Below are 11,205 nucleotides of genomic sequence, written 5' to 3' on the forward strand. Positions count from 1 at the left end.
ACCATTTCTGCTATTTTTGTTAAAATTGCTCTTTGAATGGTGGGTGGGGGTGAGGGTTGTCTTTTCTTTTTTCTTTTAGCTATCATTCTAGATAACATTTTTCAGTAAACGTAGGGGATAATACTTTTCATATGTAAAATGTCAGGATTTATTTTAATGGAAAACCTGAGAATATCAAAGAATTGTTTGGGGTTTCTTCCTTCTATTAAGACAAGTTTCATAACAAAAGTTAAGGGGTTGGTAGAAGGGTGCTAGGTCTGGTTTTTTACTCCTGGTGATAATAGTGTGTAACCTCTGAAAATTGTTATTGCTATGCAGGGATTTTTAGGCTATGAAATGTCTAAGTCACTTAAATATGGATTTAGGCACTGCAAATTCTTGTTTTCCAGAAATTAATTGGCCAATAACAACCATGCTTATAAAAATATTTAGTTATGCAAAATCTGAGTTGGATGCCTAGAAGGTCTGTTTGAGAGCCCTGGTGGCTGGCTATAGAAAAAAATAAAGGCTGTCTGTCAAAAAACAAAATCCCACTAATGTTCCATGAGACATAAGCTGTCACCTGAGTGAAGTGTGGCCATTCAAAGGAATTTAGTTGCCTGAGGATATGGATCAATTCTAAGTGACTAAACAAGATGAGCACTTAAATTAATTTCGGTTGGATTTCTGCTTCTCCGTTGCTGTGAAATGTTTTGAAATAATTTTCAAAAATATTTAAATATTTTATACTAAGTCCCATTTCTCTTCTGGAAATAAAATGCTGGTCCTAAGTCGGTCACCTGTGTAATCTGCACTAAGTGTTTCATCTGTTGTTATTCACTTACCAGAGATAGGACAGTGTATATTTTGAGTAAATTTTTAAAACTTTTTTTTAATTTTCTTCTTCTTGCCTGGCACAGCACTTAGATTATGTCTGCAGTGAAAACAAAGCCAAACAAGAGACAGGCTTTTAACTCACATTGGCTAAACCAGGATTCTCATCTGGGTGAACATAGTTGTGAAAACAAGCCATTTAGGGCTGTCCTGTTATCAGGTTGTATTCAGCCATGAGACTTCTCTGACATTTAAGTTAAAACTGATTGCCAAATACAAACATGAGATGCTTGCTTTCTGTTTTATTTTAACCTGTTCTAGCTAGACGTAACCCATCCGATTTAGCAATTGCTTAGTTTTTACAGTCTAAGCCAAGCCCTTATTTTAATGAGATGTTTGTCTATATTAGCATTTAGCTGATCACATATTTCACATATTGGGTGAGAAACAATCGATACATCATATAGTTTCACCATGGTGAGGGGATATGAATCTTCTTCTAATGAAGTCAGCTATTGATTTTGCTGAGCATAAGATTGAGTCCTAGACCTACGGAAGCACTAAAGATTGCTATTATCTGAGTCTTTTGGGTTTGTTTCATTTTGCATTTGGTTTTACAGGCTACCTGTTTTACACTTGTCATCCAGTCCTGTCCTGTGGTCAGTGAGGACGGAGCAAATGTCTCAGACATCTTGTAAGATTAAGTGTATCACTCTCTAGAGGTGCATCTTTCTCTCCATTGATTACAGAGACAGGGTTGGGCTCCTGGCAATAGGTTAACTACTTCTAGCTGAATTTGCCTACGTATAGGAATCTATACTAATCTTGCAGCTCCAGTAGATACATCTGCTGTCTTCAGGTCTTAAAAGAAACCTTCTTTTTATTGAGATGCCAGCTGGGATTAAGGAAGGACACCTCCTTGCATCTGAAATTACACTAAGCATCTCTGCTTAGGAAATGCATGCATCTACTTATAGCTGAATATATGAAAATCAGGTATCAAAGCACGCGTTTGAGTCAGTGGCCACCTGATTAGTAATTTATGGGGCTTGGGAGAGGATAGACCCAAGATCCATTCATTCTCTCGTGTAGGAGCTTTGGCAGATAGCATACATGTACACAGATCTACACAAATTTCATAATCCAAAGCTAACTCAGACCCCTAAGATGCCTCTCTAGCCCTATGTGTCTGGTGCCATTTGAGATGAGTTTCTCTCATGTCTCACACCTGCTAGCCCCAAGCAGGTATGTCTGATACTATAATTTGAAAAAGCCAACAGGTAAGTGGCCATCCAGAACCCCTAAGTTCTTGATAAATGAGTTGTGTGGTTTAGGTCTCTTGAAGAATCACCATCAAACATATTAACGAAATCATTCTAATATGAATTTGTGGGAGTGTGACTTCAAAGTTCAGTGGCAGTGTTCACTCCATTACTTACTACATAGATAAATCACAGAGAGAATCAAATTAAAATTAAGCTGGAATGATTTACACAGAGACTAAAAATTTAAAAGGCTAAGGGAGACCCTCCTATTGAGTCACAAGGTTCAGAGACACCTTTGCTTTCTAAACTCTTAACAGAGCTTACGTGTGGCTAGATCCAATCTTATTCTCAGATTTGGACAATGGTTTATATCTAAAAGATGTGTAATATTTGTTCACAGTTTAAGGTTGATCACAAGATCTTAGCAACACTTAATCAGTAACTAATTTATTATTTACAAAGTGGATCAATAGGATTTACTTAAATAACAAAAGTGGTTTAACTATGGATTTAAAATGGTAATACTTACACTATACTTACTATGCGGTACCTAAATCAATTCACACACACATGCACACAGTCACAAATGAATAAGATGTATTAAGTTATATATACAAATGTATAAAGGTATACATGTTAAAAGTTCCCCTCCAGTCCAGTGAAATATTCATGTTGCATGCCTTTGCATTTCTCAATGGGCAAAAGGCTGAGCCTCAAGGAGTGGGGGTATCAGCTGAGGCTCCAGCTTTAGCTTTTAGTGATGGTCCTCCTAATTTTACAGACTTTGGAGTTTGCAAGCTGAGAGGTATTCCACTCAGAGCGAGATGCTGTTTGCAGCTACTGCAGTCCCGGATATCTCAATAGGGCCTCACTGTTTATAGGGCTGGAGATGGCTTTAGTCAACAGTATATTTCCATCCTGGCTACAGTCTAAGTAGATAATTACTGGAATTTTTCAGAAGTCCAGTGACAGTGGTACTGTACCACTCGGATAAGGAATGTTCCAAGCCTTGTTAGGATATGTTAGGATTCAGATAAGGAATGTTTCCAGTACAGCCAGTGCCATTTTCCCCCTCAGCCCTGCAAGACTTGCTGGTACGGTCAAGGGACGCATAACTGCCCAACTCATTTCACAGAGGCCAAGGCCAAATGGGGATTCCTGAGATTGTAGAGCAGTCCAGGGGAGGGTGCAAGATAATCCTGTCTTCAAAACAAAATCAATCTTCCTTTCCATCCATGAAAACCAATCAGCTAGTGTCCCCTTCACCTCAGCTTAACAAGAGTGTCACAGGAGACAGAATGTGACTTTGTGCTCCACCATCTCATGGCATTGTTTGTTACCATCACCTACACGACGCTTACACTGAAGAAGATCAGTTTCAAGCGTTGTTCTACACTGACAGCTTTTCACAGACACAAAGGTTTTTTGTTCGGAGTATTTTTAAATTATTTTTCAGAAAGCAACACTTTGTAAAAAACAAGCAAAAACTGGGACCTTGTGAAGCTTTGTAAGACAAGTGCTATTTCAAAGCTTTCATTCAGTTTTGTAATGCCTACTTACCAAACGAGCCAAGTGATAGTTATATCCCTGCCGAACCAAGGGCCTTATTCAGAGTCTTTTGGGGGTTGATGAGAAACCTCTTGGTTGACTGCAGTTAAGAGTTGCCCTTGGGGGTTTTGTTGTTGGGTTATTTTTTCCCACAAGTTACTATCACAGTTTCAAAGCACGATTTGTTCCCTTGGTTCTGCGCTTTGCTGCACTTCCTTTCCCAATGAAAATTTCTTCGCATCCCCTTTTGGTGTGGGCGGCCCTCTCCTCCATGCTCCTTTTGTTGTGAAACTTCTAAACACACTCTCATTTTGGGTCTGAAGTAGCTTTTTTCTTTGGTTGTTTATTTTGAGTCATGCATATAGGCGGTTGGGTATTTCTGTATATTGGTACTTATTTTTGTGATCTTTTGCACTAAGTTACTCTGACAAAAACTGGGGGGAAAAAAAGCACACTTTCTGGTGAACTATTGTAATCTGTAAGCTCGTTGTTTGTTGTTTGTAATGTACTGAGTCTACAAGCCCAGCTAAGGAAGGATTAAGGCAACAGTTTGTGTTGATAGTGTCACTCCATGTCTAGTTCACCTCTGTTTTCTTTTTCTCTCCTTTTTTCTTTAACAGGTGAGACAATCAAATTGATGGTAGGAGGCAGAGGAACTTGTGTTACAGTTCTAAGATTATGATTTTTGTCCTGGCAGTCACAGAAACCAGAAATTCGAAGAAATTACATGATTCTCAGAATGTCAGCCAGGTGTTCAACCAGAAGGGAGGCTGCACTCCAGCATGGAGATGTAGTCACCTAGAGGTGGTGACCTGTAAGGGGGAGTGGGGACATAACACTCCAAATTACAACTGCAATGAGGCAGTGCAAGATCAAAAGCTCTCAGAAAGGTTATGCTGTTGGAAACAAGGCATGGTAACCATCAGGTTTCAGGTCTTTTGCCACAATTCATTTTTGCCATTGAATGAATTACTAGTTAGCCTGCTAAAACATAGCCTCAATTGTCCTGATGATCTGTAAAGTACCAGAGATGTGCTTCAACCATGGGAGAGGATTTCAAACCTCTGGCTGACTAATCTGCATCTCTCCAGTTACATCCCTGGTGCTCTCCCCGATACCCCAAAGAAGAACTGTGGATGGTTTCCCTCAAACAAGTGTAACGTTTAATGAAATGTTGGGTACAACAGCTGACCCAAAGAATGGTGTTTACTTAAAGGCTCTCCTCTCCCCATCCCTCCCTCACTTAAGATGTTTGTGGAAACTTTTTTCTAAACTGCTGACTGCTGTTCATGTTGCAACACCATCTGCTTCTTTATATTCTTGGTCATTACTTTTCATGGATTCCAAGCCCACAATCTTAAGGAGAATCCATCTGATACAATTTCTGCATGGGAAATTATTTACTCACTTTTGCATGCCCTTTACAGTTCCTTCTTGCATCATTTAGGCAAACCATTTTCTGATGTGTTTTGCCATTGCTGCCAATGCTGAGCACGTGTATCGTTAAGAAAGAAAACTGATTGCTTCTGAGGTAAAGCTTAGATACAGCCAGTTGCAGCCTCACATCCCATTCATGGCACAGAGGAGTACTCGGACACCCAAGCCCACTCCATGAAATTTCAAATAAAGGTTAGGAGAGCAAGCAGCTACATGCTTTTTCAGGCATCTAGCCATAAAAATCTCTACTCTGTGAGTTTTGCAAATGAAATATTTAACATAGACCATTATATCCAAATGATAGCAAGAAGCTAAACATTTTAGTACTTGACTTGCTTTGAAACCCACTTTGTGAAAGAAACAGATCCAGCTTCAGACCTAGTTGTAATCCTGTTGAGGTCAATGCAGATACATCATAGATGAATTTAGCCTTGGATTACCCTAGGCAAGGGCAGTGATGATCTACTGCAAACTGGGGCTGACATATATGAATTCAAGTCAGGACCTTATATTCGTCATCCCCTACTGCTGTCAACAAGAGTTGCATTCACTGCAACTGTGTGTGTCTTCTAGCAGAACTGTGGATAAAACTTGGGATAAGGCACTGAACTTCAGCTCTATTTAAGCCCCTGACATGGCTTAAATCACCTTCAGGAGTTTCTGGAAATGTGCGTAGGAGGCAGGGTGGTCTGTGGGTGGTGTGTTGTTAACCAACTTGGGAGCCCACCCACAGACTTTGGAAGGATTTTAAGGGATTTGAATAGAGTCCACCCCTGGGTGGCCTGTGGGGACCTGCATCCTGCCTGAAAATATGAAGACACCCTAAAAAGAAAAAAAAAAAAAAAAAAATGCAAAAAGAGCAGCTTCACAGTCTGTGAAAGCTAGCTGATATTAAGTGCTTGTAATAATAAAAAAATTGGTTCTTTCTACAGATGAGCCCTTCATCATTCATTTTACTTTGTTCTACTAAAATTACAATAAATAAATCTCTCAGAATAGTGCTCATTTCAGTAGCAAAGCAAAAAAAAGTACTTTTTTTTCCTTCTTCTTTTAATGGTTCATCCAAGGGTAATGCAAGAGTCTTTCAGTTACAGTAAAAAGCAAAATGGAGATTTAGATTATTCCCCTTTCACTATCTGGTTTTCTAAAGAGAATTCCACAGGACGTTGCCTCAGTCCAAGTCAGTTTTGTAGACAATGTAAAATGTCTTAATACACTGTTCGGGGACTGAATAAATTTAGCCTTAGCTTCTTTTGTTTTCTATGGTTACTGTTGTACAGAAGAAAGACTTAAACTGTAACTAATGTATATTTAATAAAAAGAGACTTTTTGTATGATTTTGTGTGGAAGACAAATGCCTCCTCCTGTGTTTTTATTTTAGCTTCTAGCTGAATGGACATTAAGAAGTGCGGATTATAGAAAAACTAATTTTCAGACATTTACATGTTAACTCTAAACCAACAGATCTCACTGGACAGTAATAAAAGCTGATGTGCCCACAACCTGGATTTATTGATTTCAGCTATGGCTGAAAATTATTGTCAGAGGATATCTGGTCATCACCCACGTCCCTGACAGAACTCATTAATGCTGGCTTGCAGAACCTTGCCCGGAGTGCATAAGGGCACAGGTGCCTAAGGGGTTAAAAGTCACTTCTGGAAACGTGCTTTAGTTCTGGTTAGAGAACATGCTTAGTCGTAGCTCTATCACTTTCCAGGTACTGACACACACATGTGCGCACACAAATACTCTCTCCCCAGCCTGCCATGCATAAATGACACATGTCCTGCTTCATCCACGTCCCCTGGTGCAACAGCTGCACATCTGGCTGCCGCAAGGGTCACACTTGCCCACTGCCCCCTCGACACTTGTCCCTAGCATGAGAAACTGGGCCTGGCTCAGGCTCCGTGATTCTGCCTTGGCTTTATGCCTTCAGTCTCACCAATTATTTTTCCACCCTCCGTGGAAACCGAAAGCACAAATCTCTTAGTATCAAAGACTGTGAGTTTCAAAGGAGACTATCTACCAAGAAGCTGTAAACAGTGACTTAGAAAATAGCAAATCATAGTAAGTACCAAGAGGAGGACTCTTTCAAGAGTTTCACATGCTTGGATTTGGTGCAATCCCCATCCTAAACTTTGAGTGCTTACACATTCTGTGTTTCAATTAGCCAGAGACATATATTGGCAGGAGAGATGTAGTCTCCTTATCTTAGGAACTTCTCTATGAGTTTTATTTTTTTCCCCTTCATTTCTGGATGGACTGCCAGCCAGAAAACAGGATTAATAAGTGTTTCCAGTCCTGTGTGGAGGTGTGCTATCTGGCAGGACAGATTTGTGGCACCTGCCTTGGGTTTCTGCAGGCAATGGTGCAAAAGTGCCCATCTGACAGGGCTGAGCCAGCCTACCACAGGTGTCCCAGTCCACAACCAGCCACGCAGCTCACAGGCACAAAAGCCATCCTACTCAATAGCAGGGTCCTGGCCTTCTTTTGCTCCTGGTGGGTGCAGGAGGTGGGTGTAGGTATCACTTGACTTTGCAGAAACTTCATGTTACAGTGAATCCCATCCCAAGTTACTTTTCTCAGAAAAAAATGAGCACAGCAGACCAATACATATATAAATCTTCCAGCCTTCTTTTTTTTTTATAGCTAATATAGTGGGGGCAGTAACCTTTCTAAGGCTTGTAAGGACAGTACTGAGTCCAATTTTATTTTTAATTCAACCCTTGGAAATTAAGTTTGTGTAGCTTACCAGCTGGAAATGTCACTGTGACATGTTTTCTGTTTTTCTGAGTGGAGAGAGATTATATTTTCTTCTTTAACACCTTAGGTAACTGCTTTAGCCTCCCCCACACCTTTTTTTTTTTTTTTTTTTAATTCATTATGTTTTTTTTCTTCCCGAACTTTTGTATGATGAGTTCACGGCATTTTTCAGAAGGATGCATTAATTACACTAGTGTAATGGAAATGCATATACCTCTTTGACAGCCTGGCAAGGTATCATTAGTTGCAGTTTATGGCTAGTTCGCAATGTCTGGAAGAGGGGACAAGACATCATGATACGTTGTTGTCAAATCTCCCTCTTCCTCGGCACCTGCTCTCCTTTTCTGTCAGACTAATAACAAAAAACCCCACCTCTCTTCTTTTGCAGCATCTGCATGACTAGCAAGTGTTTTATGTTAAAGCTTTACTCCTTCAAACAAAGGTCCATTGGCAAAATGTATATAGGCAAATACCATTAAGTGAGCACTGCTGTGAAAGAAACGCAGGATAGCCCTGCTATAGTTAGCTGTGGGTTTGTTGGTTTTTTTTTGCTTTTTCCCCACAGCACGAGTACTAGGCTGCTGCAGTCAGTGCCTATTTTTCTATACCTGTTAGCCTAGCAAGAAATCATGAAACGCAGCCATACAGGGTCATATTGTTCCTCCAGCCCCCCACGGCAGTGATGTCTGTATTTAACTCTTCTTAGCTTGAGACCATTGCTCTTTCCGTCTCTAAAGCTGAAGCCAAAGAGAGTTTGCCTCAATTTAAACCCATTACAGCTTGTTCTGTTCCCAAGGGAATGAAGAGAACAGCTCAATCCCTTCCTGTCATGCAGCAGCCTTTTTTCGCTGTTTAACAGCTGTCTTATCCCTCCAGCTCCCCACACTCTTCAGCCTTCCTTGTTTTCAGACAAACCAAACCCACTTCTCTTAGAACTTTTCCTGCAGTTTTTTTTAACCCTATACAATCACAGAAAACAGGCTGATAGATCTTTTACCAGCTGGGGTGTCAGCATTCACTATAGCATAATTAATCTAAAGAAGTTTTGCTGGTTTTTTTGTTTTCCCTCCCCTCCATTTATTTTCCTCCACCTTACTCCCTGCACCCATCACTAACAAAATGACCTCTGCAGTGATGGGGACCAAGCCATGCTGCAAAAAGAAAACAGTGATGGGGCACCAATAGCATGATTTAGACTACCACAAGCAGCTCTCACACCGCAAGTGTTACTGGGATAAGAAATCCACCATGTGGTGTATTACAGTCCTTCTGCCTCACTAGGAGGTACAAATGAGCGGCCAGCTGTCCAAAAGACCAGTTCTCAGTTAATTCCCACTTTGCCAGGTGTTGGGCAATAGGAAACTGGGAACAGAGATCTGGCAGAAGAGCTCTGCTTTACCCTTCACTCAATTAGGAGACCACGTCAAAGTACAAGTTGACTGCTGGGTCTGTGCTATTGCTAAGCTACAGCTACAGCTGCAGGGAAAAAAATCTTTACTATGGAAGGGAATATTTTGTATGTTACAAGCTTCACTGTAACATAATGTGTAATAAACAGGACAAGAGCAGGAAACGAACAGCATCTGATGGAGAGAATGTGCGGATGATAAATGTATAAAAGACAACAAGATGCTACATAACAAATGAAGGATTCAGCATGAAATAGTTCAGCTTCAATAACCTAAGCTAGCAGTCTACTAGATTGTTTATATGGTTAAAATGAAGCATTTTCTTCCTGAGTGAAGGATTGCCCACTTGAGCAGAGTATTGGCTTTGGGGTAGGAATATGTGATAACAAGAGAAGTGAAACGTACAATGGACTTTTTACTTCCATACGGAAATCAGTGCTAGGCAGTATCTCAGGAGCTGATGCCTAAAATATCATAGTTTCCATGACAAGACAACTACTGGAAATGGAAAGACAAAAAAAATATTCTTTTTTTTTCCTTCTTTTTTTTCTTTTTTAGCTGGCAGCTGAGAAATTTGGTATTTCTTTTAATTTTTGGACCCCATCCTAAGTCTTGCTTAGGACCTTCTATTCTTTAAGGTCATCCCTCACTTGAATTTGATTAAGGAGTGAGAAAAGCAGGAACAGTTTTCCTACCGATTTCTCTCAGTTATAATAAGGCATGGGAAATAGTGACATGGGCAGGACTTCTCTGCCCCAGGATACATCTGAACCCATATATGTGTGCTGTCTTCCACGAGTAGGATATGCCTAAGCTGTATGCAAAAGACTGATTAAGACCGACAATTAAAACCTGTTTTTAGTAAAACACACACCCCAGAATTCCCTGTTCATACCAAGTATAGTCAAGGACTAGACTGTGCCTTTCACGCTATTCCTCTGCTCATGCAACAGAGAGTAGATGCCCTGCACAGACATCAGCTTTGTCTCTTACTGCTGCTGGTGCCCAGGATGGAGAAGCACCTCAACACCATATGGTTAAACAAAAATCTCCCTTCGATAGTTCTCCCTGTCCTCTTAAAAGGCTGCAAGCTGATGTGGAGACAGAAAGATGTCTGCTTCCCACTCAGAGGAGACTATTTAAAAAGTGATAGGGAAAAGATGATACTGTGTCTCTGTCCCCTCCACCAACACTGCCAAAAGTTCACTAAATATTGCAATTAAATGTTACTGCAGAAGGAAATTACTTTTATTTCCCAGAGCAGACTGCTGTGCAGGACCCTTACAGTCTGATGCAGGGGCTCCTCAACACCATCAAGTTAAAGAAACTCTGTAGCTGAAAAGGAGAGGCTATTAGAGGGACTCCTCCTATCCATCAGGGCAGGTGATGATCCTGGGGTCTGAAACCCAGCACATCACCTTGAGACACTACTGTGAGAAGCAGAGAGAATCGCTCACTCCTCAAGGTCAATATTGTTGTATATACACCACATACCCCATACATATACACACATATTCACACGGAAAAAATACATACACCTAAATATATGTGTGCATGTATACAGGAGTGTGTGTATATATATGTATGTATATATAAATATGTATTTATACGTATATTATAAGCCCCCTCCTGGCATAGGTTTCCACTTCTCAGCCAATGAAAAGCCCCCAGTCCCTATTTCCATGGAATAAGATTCCTTCTTTCACAGCAGGAAGACCTGGCTTCGCTGAGGCAAAAAAAGTGGTGTGCTGCTCCTTGCCTCTTATCCCAGGAGGTATTTAAAAGCCTAAATCCCACTTGCTAACCGGCACCAATACCCACAAGGCTTGTGTGTCTGGGACCACAGCTCACATGCTGAGCTGCTGACTCCAAGTGCAGAGAGGTGGAGAGAGAGAGACTGACTTTGGATCTAAGTACACCCAGGATTAGTACGGTGGCTGCCCAAAGAAACTGAAAATCATTCTTATGAT

The 11,205-nt window shown here is 40.7% G+C and overlaps 1 protein-coding gene across 1 annotated transcript in view; it reads left to right on the forward strand.

Annotated features, from left to right (window-relative positions):
- CNTNAP5 (contactin associated protein family member 5) overlaps positions 1-5,893 on the forward strand; it is a 295,991-nt gene extending 290,098 nt beyond the window's left edge. Inside the window, exon 25 of the mRNA XM_037398285.1 lies at positions 4,247-5,893. The gene's annotated coding sequence lies outside the window, so the exon portion shown is untranslated. The remainder of the gene's footprint in view (positions 1-4,246) is intronic.
- Positions 5,894-11,205: the final 5,312 nt, after the last annotated feature.

This window comes from Falco rusticolus, chromosome 8, assembly GCF_015220075.1.
Source record: "Falco rusticolus isolate bFalRus1 chromosome 8, bFalRus1.pri, whole genome shotgun sequence".
Taxonomy (NCBI): domain Eukaryota; kingdom Metazoa; phylum Chordata; class Aves; order Falconiformes; family Falconidae; genus Falco; species Falco rusticolus.